Source organism: Accipiter gentilis, chromosome 18 (assembly GCF_929443795.1).
Source record: "Accipiter gentilis chromosome 18, bAccGen1.1, whole genome shotgun sequence".
NCBI lineage: Eukaryota > Metazoa > Chordata > Aves > Accipitriformes > Accipitridae > Astur > Astur gentilis.
The window spans coordinates 6410936-6423299 of record NC_064897.1 but is presented as its reverse complement, the minus strand read 5'-3'; positions in this window follow the sequence as shown (position 1 = coordinate 6423299).

The following is a 12364-nucleotide window of genomic DNA, read 5'->3' as shown; positions in this document are numbered from 1 at the left end:
TTTAAAGATGAAGAGATGAAAGCTTGGATAACCAGTGCTGAACGTCAGTAGTAACATATGATGGAGGCAGTACACTTACATCTGGGAATTTAGCTCTACCATAATTCTATGGGATGGACATGTCGTCAAAGTAGAGACTTTTTTTAAAATGAAAAGGAGGAAAGTGAGCTACCTGTTGTATTCCAGCAGCCAGACACACAGTCTCCTTGCATTTAATTCCAATAGTATCACTTAAGGCTGTAAATAATTTTCCCAGATCAATTGGCAAATGCAGAAGAGTTTATACTACCAGTGCAAAGGCTTAACCCATTTCTATTATCTATTTACTTAAAATCCTGGGAGAAACATTCAAAAGAGGACAGGAATGGGAATTGTAAAAGGAACATAAAAGGTTCACATTTACCATGTATTTAGCCATGATTAAAAGGCCTATTTCCTTGACACATTGAGATGAGTGTAGATTCACTTGAGTAATGCCACACATGGCAAAAGGAAAGTTGGTCCCAATTTTTAGAGCAAGTTATGTTAATATTGAAAGGACATCTCAAGCCTGCTTAAGGGCTGGCTGGAATAACACTTCCCTCACTGTAACACTCAGCTCCATTTCTGAATCATTTTCTTTCATAGGATATGTAATATTTTCCAGAGAAACTTCTAAGGCAAAGAAGGAAACAATCCACCTTTTACATTTCTCTCTGATCATTTGCATTTACTTTTGGAGATGGGAGAAAGCTGGGGGGGGGGGGGTGGCAGAAGCTGGGGAACAGAGACAAGTCAAACTAAAGGATCTGAGATAATAGACTAATTTGGTTTAAGTCTTCTTACTCGCATTTACAACACTAGACTTCTTTCAGTTGCCCCAGGTTAAGGATCTGACCTATCCTTGACACTTTCTGTCAAGATTATCAGAGCAGTAATGTATACTTAGTATACAGATACAGAAATGGTATCTTGAGAAATTGAGCTAAATCCTCCAAGACTATGTTAAGATGAGGAGGGAAAAATAACATTGCCATTTGCTCTCAAAACTTCCACGCGTAGAGCCTAAGATGGGACAATACTGTGATGCTTACAGCAGACGCAATGTCAAAAATCAGATATTGGACTTGCTTGTGTGTAGAGGTCAGGCTTCTCCAGGCAAGAGTCCATTCAACAAGCAGTGTCGTCTCCAAGGTGCCACATCCAACACCCCTAGCAGCCCACCTGCAGATGTCCAGTTCTGCTGCTGCAGGTAATACTTCCCAACTCCTTTTCTCAGATGCACCAACATCAAGATTCGGGGGATAACATGAGGCAGATGTGCAAAGGGGAACGAAAAAAAAAACCCTTCTGTGCCTTTTTGTGCTTTCTTCATCTCAGTAATGTGGGACAGCTCTGTTTCTGCCTCAGCTGAAAAAGGGTCGGACACAAAATATCCTTTTGAGCCTGGTCTTTCTGGGCAGAGGCAGAAACAAAGCTGTCGTGCATTACTGGTATTTCTATTCCTATTTTATTATTTAGGCTTCACCTTCAGTTTCAAGACCCAATTCCTTCCTCTGTCTCTATATTCAGACTGTTAAAATACAGTCCATCACTCTCATAGTTGGATGCTTGAGTTAAGCCACAGCAGGAGATCTGTTCTCACTCTTAAGTACAGAGTGACTTTTTTGAGAATGTGCAACTTCGTGCAGTTATAGTTTTATCCAATAATCATATGATTATAGTTAGTACATTTCAGTGTTCACGTTAAGAGAGACTGTCTTAAAATGCAATATGTCTTATAGATACTTTTTCTCCAGTAGAGCTAGGATTTTGAAGATGTTTTAACTGGGTGTTTTTCATTATCATTCTTGGATTTCTTTTATATTTAACAGTAATTTTTTAATTTCCTGAACTGAAATGCATGGCTTTTTTGATCATTACAGTGTTTTTATAACACCTTTTGTTCATGTGTTGCTGGTATAAGCTCCCAAACCTCCTCTCAGCTTCATGTAGCTTTGTGTCTGAGAATCACACAAACCATGGATATGCACATGCACATACTAAAAAAACATCCTTCCTGAACAAGTAGGATTAGGAAATTCAGTAACACTACAGATTTAATGTTAGTAGCAACCTTTACTGCAAATAGAACTAAATTTTGTATTTTAATAGAAACTTGTGTCCAAGCACAATGCTGTATTGTAGCCTCTTCTGCATTTAATGTTCAGCAAGTGCCACACGGCCATTTTGCACACTTATATGCCGCCTTCACTTTCTGTTTTCTTTTATCGCATTTGTAGAGCTGGAGTCGTTCATCAAAGTTAACTGAAGTTACCCCAGGTTTACACAGAAAGGGAGCAGGAAAAGACGGGGAGTGTTTCTCAGCAGAGACAGAGAGCATGGGATCTGGATTTTCTTATCGGATTTTTGAGTGAGAGTCTCCTCTCACCTCTGCTTTGTTTATGTGGCTGATTTATGCCAGCATCGGAGAGAGAAGAACAGGTGGTCACTAAAAAGGGGTGTCTGGTCTTCATATCCATGATGCTGTACCGAGAAACATGCGTTGCCTTCAGCACGTGCATGTTTTAAGCCATTTACTAGCTGTTGGAATGAAACACATTAGGCTTTAGGCAAACCTTGTCAGCAACATCATAAGGGCAGAGGATCCACTGGGCTGCCTGGATGGCTTGAAGAGGAAGAACTGTGACTAATAGATTTCCTCAGGAACAGATCAGAGAAGTCAATTGCATCTCTAAGATGAAGAGAAAAATCCTCTAGCAGTCTTGCCAGTAGAGCTGAAACATCTAAAATTTTTTGCCGGGAATCAGAGTCTTTTACTTTCAAGCAGGTGAAATCAGGTGTGAGCCCCTTGAAATCCAAGGAGTTACACCAGCAACAAAGAAAGGTAATTGTAAGATAAGGCAGGTCCCAAACATCAGGATTTGCAAGGTATTACCGCTCAAATGACATTCAGACGTAGCATCAACTGTATCTCCTTTTATCCACTAATTGTGTAATTCATTCAAAAGAGCAACAAGATTGGTTTCATCTGTTACATGTTGTATGGGCCAAACCCCAGGAAAATATTTCCCTTGGCTCATCCCAAGAAAAACATTCACACACGCTGTTTATTTTGATATCCCCAAATACTACTTTTATCTTATGTTTTAGCTAGATTTTCCTTTAAACTTGCTCTTCTGATTCCTTGTCCCTTTGGTATCTCTTAATTAGACCTGGTGACTAATTCAGAAGGAATTATTTATTTAACAAATCCCACCCTTTCCTATCACAAAGCATCTAAAAGCAAAACACTTTTTTTTTTTTTTCCCCAAGTTGGTATTAATTAAAATTTATTTATGGACATTCAGAGCCGAATCCTTGTTCAGTAGCTTTCCCCTTGTGCTTCTTCTGTGTGCCACCAGTGCTCTGCTAGGCTGTGCTCTGCAAGACAGTGATGCCGGAATGACTAACCACGCGACAACTTGGAATGGAAAAATGTTTATGTCCAGACATAGACGCTTCTACAAATATAGCCTAATTAATAGTGTCAGACATCTGTCTGGTCTTCACCCAAATCTCTTGCTCACTGTTTTGCCTTCCCAGTCCCAGACAGAAGGTATGGTCCTGTACAGCTTGGGAAGGTCTCCATGCAGTCGTTTGTCCTTGCAGTGGCAGCCAGCGGCTGTAGAACGCTATGTGAGCAGTCTCCTGTCTCCCCGACTCTTTCCCTTCCCTGATATGCCGGCTCTCTTCACTCAGATGTCTTCTACTGAAGGGAAAAGGGGAGTGAAAGAGAGTGGAGAGGAGAGCTGTGTTTACTTTTTTGTACGTGGTGTCCACACTCCTCAAGTTGCCCCTGCAGTATAGGAATGCGTATGAGTGTGTATCTGCATACACACCTGGAGCGTGGGTTGGTGTGGGGGCTCATCCCTACTCCTTTCCATTGACTTTCTTGCACACCGTGCTCCAGACGCAGCTGCAGGGGAGAACAGACCTTTCAGCTTGCTCTCTGCTCGTGGCAGATACGTGCTGGAGAACCACATCGGACCTCGAGGACATATCTTAGTAATGGGTTGTTTTGTAGGAGACAAGGGAGTCATTGCCTTTTTCCCAGGGTTTTGAATCTGGTGAAGGGGAAGAAATTGGTCGAAATTTATCAAAAGGAAAACCCGCTGGGCTTACCTGCAGCAGAAGGGACCACGGCTGTCTATAACACACTACAGGCACAGACCCTCCTACGCTGGAGCTGGTGCAAGCCTGACTTCGCATGGACATCCATCATCAACATGTCCATACAGTCACAAATCACAGCTGAGTACCTTGAAGCTGGGGCAGCAGCCCCAAAAGCACGTCACTGAAATCAGGAGGTGACAAAAAGCTCCCCACAGCACCCCTGGCACCTGCACAGGTTTGCTGCTGGCCCCGGGATGGAAGCCCCAGCACAGGAACAACATTTCCACTGTTTGGGTGCTCCACCTGAGTCACTGGTTGCATCCTGGCCAGCCACAGCTTCAAGGCAGCCTTGCAGTCAAGCACCAGCACCAGCACCTCTTCCCATTCTGTTCCTCCCATCTGAGAAGGATGGGCAGACAAAAAGTCTCAGTCAAAACCCCCTTTTGAAAAGGACAGAGTTTTAAAGGAGTTTAGCATCTTTGCAGTATTTTTCTTGTTGTTGGTTGTTTGGGGGTTTTTTTCCTAAGTCATTTTTTAAGGAAATTAACCACAATTTTTAATGTAGATTTCAGAATCGCTTGCCCGGCTCAATTTTGGCAAAGAAACTTGGGCAACTGCAGAGAGATGAAGCTGTAAAATAAGGTCAAGGTGACTATTGCTGTCAAAAGACCTCTCTGGAAATGGCGTGGAAAATACCTGCTGTTGGGATGATCGCGTAGGGCTAAGCCCCAGTTTTAGGAATTAAGGAAGAAGCAAGAAGAAGAGGGGCTGACTTCCCCCAGGCCTGAAAGAGGAAGGAGACACTCCTCCTCACTGTCAGCAGGGGAAGGAGCTGTGCTCGCAGATGTTCTCCTTTCCCTTAAGCTGGGTGTAACAGATTTCCTGGGCCGGTGACGGGACACAGGCCTCGAGGATGTTGCTGGCCGGCTGCCGGAGGCTTCTGTGATAAATAGGTCCAGTTAAAAAAAAAAACATCACTGATTCGAGTGAGAGCTCTTCTCATTCATTTTCACCAAAACAAGTGGTTTGGGGTTTTTTCCTAGAAGATATTAACTTCTTGAGGAGAAAAAAATAAAAAAGAACCGTCATTTTGCCCCAAATGAAGAGCTTGGTGTTATTTTGGCTCCCGAGGTGCTGCGGTGTCTCCCAGGAGCCGTGGCTCAGCTGGCTCGTGCCCGTGCAGGGGCCTCTGGCCACCTTTCCTGCAGCACTGATGCTCGCCGTGATGCACGACCCGTTTGTAAACGAGGTAACATACAGCACATACAGAGTCAGGAGAGAGAGGCAGGGGAAAATAAGAGGCTGAAGATCGTATGGGATATGTAAAGCTTGTCTCATTTAATACTTCTTCACAGCATTAGCTTTTGTTGAAGGATTAAGCTGTCCTAATCTCCACTAAAGCCAAGAGAATAACAAGCCAGTTATAATTAATCTATTTTCTTGGCTTTGGAGAAAATCCCAAGTGGTTATTTTTCTTCATCTACTAAGCCAATTCCAAGGAAAAACTCCTGTCAGTGTCAGTTATGTGAAAAGTATTTCTGACTGAACTTGATTCCATGGAGTAGCTTTGAAAGTGCTTTCTCTGCTGATGGTTTGAGGCGTGTTTTAGGAACATGTGTGCATTTCACGTCCAGCCTCATGACCATGTCCACCTCCTTTGAGTACCCTGGGTGTTTGGCATTGTTTTCCTTCTGCTTTCTTGCTCCATCTACTGGAACCAGTTCTACATGGCATTTGAATGAACAAATCATATGATGAGTATATTTATTTATTCTTATTAAAAAAAAACCAACCCCAAACCTTTTAATCCAGTCTTTACAGTTGATTTATTTTAGTTTTGTAATAGAGTGCACATTTTGTAAACTAAATCTCCCACTTTTTCAGTCTCTTAATCAGAGCCCTGGCAGTAAGAATACTCTTCTAGATCTAAATATCCCCATAGGTTCACATTCTTACTGACCTTTAATGTTTCCAAACTCTCATGAAAATATGTTGTTGTTTCTCAAAAGATTAGATGTAGCAAAACAACAAGTAAAAACCCTCTCCCAGTACCAACAGAAGGGTGTTTTGTGGAATTAGCTGAGATTTGAATATACCAGTCATATGTAACTGTCTTTTTTAAAATAATAATAATAATAATAATAATAATTTTTTAAAAAATAATAATTTTAGAACACATGGAATAGAAGCTAAAATACTAGATGCCAGAGGAGAGTTAATGCCACACCTGTAAGATTCAAGATAACATTATTGTCACATTTGTTTGTTCCTTATTTAAAGAAGCGGTGACTGGAAAAGTTTTTCAAAAACAATCCTGTTAAGGATTGGCTCATCAGGAAAGGGTTAACTTTCTGTTTAAGTGCCAGGTAAAAAATGTTAGAAGTTCTGTCTGTATTTCTGCAGTTAAAACCTCCACAGTTTTTGTCTTGAATTTCTGCTGTCTTATGTGCATAAAATTCAGCAGAGTAGTCGGGAATGACTCAAGAAACAGACTTTTAACTTGTGGGTCAGATTCAGGTAGGGCTGTGATTTCTTTCTGTAATTCCCCGTTAAGCAGTGTACAGTTTGTTCCCCTGTCTATGAATTTCCAGTGAAACTGTTAAAACTTGTGCAATACCAGGCTCATCTAGCATTAGTATAAGTAGTCAATGAAAGAATAGCAATTTATACTAAGCGGACCAAGACATTTTGTGCAGCAAAATTTAGAAACGCTAACACTAGTGAATCTTCTCCTCTGATCCTGTTACGTAGTTGGAGCTCCAGTAAGAGATGAGGCTGTGGACTGGAACACAATATCGGTAAGTTCTGAAACGCATGCGTCTACTAACAAAGAGCATGCAGAGACCTTTACTGGAAGGAGAACAGTGTTATTCTCACAGCTTCATGGGGCTGTTCTGCTCCCTCGGTCCCACCTCCCTAACTAGCTTCTTTCTAGTTCTAAAGGCATGACTTTCATTCTCAGAAGAGTCATTCCCAAAAATGGGTGGTTCAGCTAGAGGGCTGCAATAGCCTTTCCAAGTTGATGGATCACATTGCTTCCCTGTTTATTCTCTCTCTGAACTTGCTGAAATCAAACACTATAGCATGGGTTAACAGGCACCCCTGTCACCAGAATTTGTGTATTTTATGTAAACTACATAGATTTAATTAGATTATGGATCAATTTTTTTTTGTTTCTTACCTATATTATGTTATTTATAACAGTATCATGTACTACCTCCTCTTTTGTCCGAATACCACTGATAAAGTAATTCTTCTTTTAATTCCTTATATAGGTAAACTCAAGGATCACAGTTTTCAAAAGAGATTCATAGTTGTGTCTGCCTTAAATCCATGCCGTGTGGAAACACACAGTCATAACTCTTCTGAAAATCAAGTTTACAAAAGCCAGCCCTAACAAGACATCAGTATATATGTAGACAAAATTTTGAAGTCAACAGTCAATTTTGAAGACCGATCCCATCTCAGGAAAATACAGGGTCAAATCCCAAACTGCTGACTGCCCACATTTTCTATAGCGTTGACATAGTGGGACTCACTGAAGATCATAGCAATGGAAGAGTTTTCTATGGATGCACATTTTTTCACTGCTATCTTACTTCTCTCCCTAACTGGTTGAAAGCTGTACGCAGAGTTGCATGGAAGAAACACTCTCTGATCAAGGTGATACTGAAGCCAAATGAAGGACTACCACCGGTTCCAGTAAGGTTTGACTCTGGGGTTCTTGTCTCAGGTGGCCACATTAAAGACAGACATCATATAATCCTATGATAGTAATCATTTTGCATATTAAAACTGTATCTGTAGAACTAGGACATCAGTGGGAATAGCTTAGAGAACACTGTACGTGTGAGTTGAAGAGTCATTGTTAGTTACTTTCTTAAGAATCAGGAAAATTAAAGCTGCAGAACTGTACTGACAATCAGACTGAAAACAGACATAAATAAAAAAGATTTCATTAGATCATTAGGTATGAATAAAGTGCGTTATCAGGCTGTCTCAAGAGTTGTTATGGAATCTGATTAATTTTAACAATTCCATTGGTGGTGTGAATTAGGCAGTAAGGCAGCCTGTTAATTAATGCAGTGATTAATAATTTAATAATCAATTAATATTTGAGTACATTTGCAGATGATGGTTAAAGGATGGGAACTGTAGGGAATATTCAGGGTTTGGGTAGTACTGAGGGATTTAGGAAGGGTTGAAACACATTTAAAAAATAACTAAAGCAGAACCTTCCTGGAAAAGGTTGCACATAAGGCACATAGAATCTATACTCATTTTCTTGCTAAAAATATTCTTCAGCCTCCATTGTCTATGGGCCTTTCAGATGAACCACATATCAATGTCCTTTACAAGTTAAGAACTGGGAGTTCAGGTATACATCCTCCTCCTCTCTCCATACCTCTAAGTGCAATAAAGGCACTTTCCAGTGGTGTATCTGAAAATCTTGTGTTACTACACATGAGATCTCTTAACCAGTATACAGTCTGGAGGAATTTACCTACAAGAATAGGTCACAAACAAAACTGGTTTGTGTTTTCTTCTCAAAAGCAAAAGAATTAGACCAGACGGGGAATAGGAAGACCATCTGTGCCTATTTAAAGGGTGAGACTGCATAACAGCAACAGATGTTATATTATTGTAGTCAGAAGAGTTTATTGCTAACAGTGGTAAATATTGTGCATGTTGAGTTGGATATTTCCAAGCAATAATTTAACAGACATACTTCCACATAGGCTTCCCTTTTCTTCCTGGACTACATTTCTTTAGTTTTGAGTGTCATGAAAGGCCAAATTGCAGAAGATGTCTAGATAGCAACATTTTCTACGTACTGAGAAAGATGAGGACTGAAAAGTCAGTGATACCCACCAGAAAAAAGGCTTCTAGTGCTGATGATTAAAAAAAATGGACAAGTCTGCATGACAGAAAGGGCTGACATTCCTCCAGCTTCACACAGTTCCTGAAAGCCCTCTTTAAAACTGGAGAAAACCACTGTGAGAGGGGTCATCTGGATGCATGGAGCGGATGGATTCTGTAACTGATGGCATTTAAACATCACATGACTCAGGAGCAGGGACCACCCTTCAATCTGGGTGAATTACTTCTCCCGAATAACTTCTGAAAGCTGTTTGAAAGTACTCTGCACCAAAAGTCCATAGCAGAAGTTGTAGTAAATGGAGCAGCAAAGTCTTTCACCCACCAGGACCTTCTGCTAGCCACAGAGAGGTGGACACACCTTACGTTGTCTGATTATTACACGGTCACATCCCATTATATCAGTGTTAAGGCTTTATACAAGTCTCATTCCTCCCTTTTGTTACGTCTTATTCACACTGTTCTGGTTAGATGTGCAATTATGTACATTCCTTTTAATGTGACTCCACATGAAGCCTAGAGTGTGGATTTGGTGGTTTGTGACTAGGTGTAGTACTCAGCGTGTTATTAGCTACTCACACAAAGGCATGGGGGCTTTCATTTGTTTGCTTGTTTGTTTTAATTGGGGGGTTCACTTTATAGTTGGAACAGTCCAAAGAGCTATGGAATTCTGAACTAAATGTGCAGAAACATCTATGCAATTTCTTCTCTGCTTACTTTTTTCCTTTCTTTTGCAGAGATTTTAGCTGGTTTTCATTGCTAAAGCAAGAAGTGACAATAGCTCACCGGTTTTATTACCTTTGTGTTTCTGCTTGCACCTCTGTTCTCTTCTTCCCTAGAGAGGGTTTTCCATCCAGGCTTCTTGAAACGGTCATTCTCTGCTTCTGAGACACAAGTTATGGTTAAGGGGTTGCTTTGTGGGTAGACTTACGAGTATCATGCTGATAAAAAGGGATCAGATAAAGTCTTGCTTTGTTCAAAACAGATAAGTTAGAAACTGGGAATGAATGAATGAATGCCCGATCAGTGATCTACAATTACAGGAGCTGATGGGAAGCAGTGTCAGGAGAATCCAGAGGTTGCCATAGAAATGTAACAAAGGGCGCAGTCCTCAGGGACTGCACCTGAGTCAAGTACCAAATGTGTAGGAATTTTCAGTGAATGAAACTCTCAAGTTTAAGAGAAAAATAGAAACCATAGCACAGATAAAGATAATTGAGCTGTCTGTCCTGTTTGTGATATCATGGTAGATCCCATCTGGACGTCAGCCGTGATTGCTGTTATGCCGCTTTCCCAGCCTTGTTTGGGTGAAATATATAAACCTCAGGAGAACTTTCAGAGCATCAGTGTACATCTGCTGGCTTCTCTAGTTCCTTTTGCTAGGAAATTTAGAAACACATTATCATTTTTGGACCATAGCAAGCATTTCAGTTGCTTGTTATGGAAATTCTGTGTAACAACAGCCTAATGCATTCAACTTTGGGATAGCATTTTTCTGACTGTTTTTGAGTGACTCACAGTTTTTAAAAAGACAAGAGGGTATTTCCTGGGTAGAGGGAGGGTGTACAAAAATGGTTCTATTTAAGAAGATCCTTGACTTTGAATACCCTTCATCAAACAAGCTACTGGAAAAGAGGATGTCATGCAACCTGAAAGCCTCTTTCTAAACCTATTTTTTCATGCACTCCCACGTACCTGGAAAAAGAACAGGAGCATTTTGATAACCTAAAGGTCTGGCAAGACTGCTATTTCTACTGTTTAGAAACATAACATTTCTCCCCATCAGAGGCATTTTGGAGTGAAGAAAATAGATTGCATTTCAATCAACTAGAGTTGCAAACAACAAACACAGACAGTTCCAAACGCCCAAATCCATCACCAGAATACCCTCTAGTGTAAACGAGGTAATAGATGTCATTGACTGCCTTAATATACTAGACCACAGAATCCCCATCGGGGCTTTTTGGTCTTTTGAAAGTAAAATGAGACAATTTGTTTTTGAGGACATACAGTGCCCTCATTTAAATGTTAATCTTAGAGGGGGGAAACCAAGGTTTATGTCTCAGCCCTGTCACAGATTTCCAGCAGGGAGACAAATTCCTAAAAAAGATATTCATTCCAGCACTTAGCAAAATTAAAACAAAACAAAACAAAACAAACATGATCAGTTGGGAATCTAGCAGTCGCTAATTCTTTCAGTGGTCTAAACATCTTAAGCACTCTGACTCAGACTAGATGCTGCTCTTCTGCAACCTAAAGCCCAAGCAGACAATCTGAAAGACAGATAACAGGACTCCTACTGCAGTGCAGCATCCTCCGAGGTGATTCATCTGCCCATCTTGGACAGCAGTTTCGAGCTGGGATGAGTAGTTGGCTGGTGGTACCTTTCTCCCTCAGGTGACTCCAGAGGGAACCTACCAAAATTTAATAGCTAGGGTTTGGTCAAACAAATCCCATCATCTGAGCCTCCCCAAGATGCAATAACCTGACTTTGGGGCTTGACAAGGATGCAGTTCACACAACCACAGGTGACTGTGAGGTATTTATACTAAGAAAAAGCTTAAACTGTATTTAAGAAGACGACTATTTTCCTATAATTTTCCTATCTATTTCAATCAATTAGAAACACCAAATATATACACAGTCAATAGTTTATTCACTGTACATTGTGTCAGTAGCTCTTCAAATAGCTTGGTTTAGATAATTTATATATAAAAAGGGGTGAAACATTGTAATACTACACTTTTTTTCCACATTTACAAGCTGTATTTGTAGTCTCGAGCGTATATAGTCAAACTGAGATCTGGATAATAACCCTAGCAAATTGTTACTAATTAAAAAAAAACAGTTCAGAAAGGGGAAGAATTCTCTCTGAATTCATTTAAAATTCAGCAAATTAGTTTTGACGGGGAAAAAAGAGGAAAACATTAGGAGATGTCAGACTTTTTTTCAACAAAGTAAAACATTTGCAATTTTATTCACGTTGACGTTATCATTTCAAATTTGATCTGCTATATAGAAGGGGTAAATAACCCTAAATAAAATTTTTAAAATGAAACTCTAAAATGAAATTTAATTTCAGCCCACCCTGAAACAGTTATCCCATTTTCATTTGCTTTACTTTAGGAACTGAATGAAAAAAAAACCTCCAATTATTTTCACATCTCTCATTAAATTACCAAAGGTTGTCATAGAAAAAAATCCTTCCCTCTAAGAGAACAATGAAATTCTTAGGCTTCAGAAATTTATAAAATACCATTTTAATGTTAAAGAGCAATCTTATTGTATGCAATCTCTGAAACTGAAGCACATCTTTTGGTTTGTGTTTTTGATGGTTTTGAAAGCGTTGTTG